The sequence below is a fragment of the Orycteropus afer genome, unplaced genomic scaffold (assembly GCF_000298275.1).
Source record: "Orycteropus afer afer isolate SDZICR_OR568_19922 unplaced genomic scaffold, OryAfe1.0 scaffold00001, whole genome shotgun sequence".
Classification (NCBI taxonomy): domain Eukaryota; kingdom Metazoa; phylum Chordata; class Mammalia; order Tubulidentata; family Orycteropodidae; genus Orycteropus; species Orycteropus afer.
Window position 1 is genome coordinate 27,330,281 of NW_006921588.1, and position 647 is coordinate 27,330,927.

Below are 647 nucleotides of genomic sequence, written 5' to 3' on the forward strand. Positions count from 1 at the left end.
ACCTGGGAATTCTTACAGAACATACAAATACACTTGTATTTGTATGACTTGTAGAAACATTGTCTGCCAACCCTATACATGGTCTTGGGCACACTCCTTCCTGCATGGACATACCTAATAGTTCATCCTATCCACCCATCTATCTGCCCGTATATCAATGTTTGCCTTCACTGAGAACACAGTACTGTATGTGCCAAAGGATTCATCTTTGCTGTCTGTACCTCTCACACACCTCCCTGTCTTCCTCTTCCTCAGTGCCATTGTGTTGATCATTCACATTTGGTACATTGCCCTTCCCTTCACCCAAATCAATACTTGTCTCTACCTATCTAACAGTGTTTCCCTCCCCTCCCCATCCCTGACAAAGAAAATTTCCTTCCATATATAAGCCTTTCCTTGACTTTTTATAGTAACAGACTAATACAATATTTGTCCTTCTGCGATTGACTTATTTCACTCAGCATAATGTTCTCCAAGTTCATCCACATTATGTGGTGTTTTGCAGATTCTACGTTATTCTTTACTGTTGCACAGTGTTCCATTATGTGTGTGTATCATAGTTTGGTTATCCATTCTTCTGTTGATGGGCACCTAGGTTGTTTCCATCTTTTTGCTACTGTAAATAGTGCTGCAATGAACATGGATGT

General features: G+C 40.3%; 1 protein-coding gene across 1 annotated transcript in view; it reads right to left on the minus strand.

Annotated features, from left to right (window-relative positions):
- RAPGEF4 (Rap guanine nucleotide exchange factor 4) overlaps positions 1 to 647 on the minus strand; it is a 476,530-nt gene that overhangs the window by 60,722 nt on the left and 415,161 nt on the right. The gene's annotated exons all lie outside the window — the stretch shown is intronic.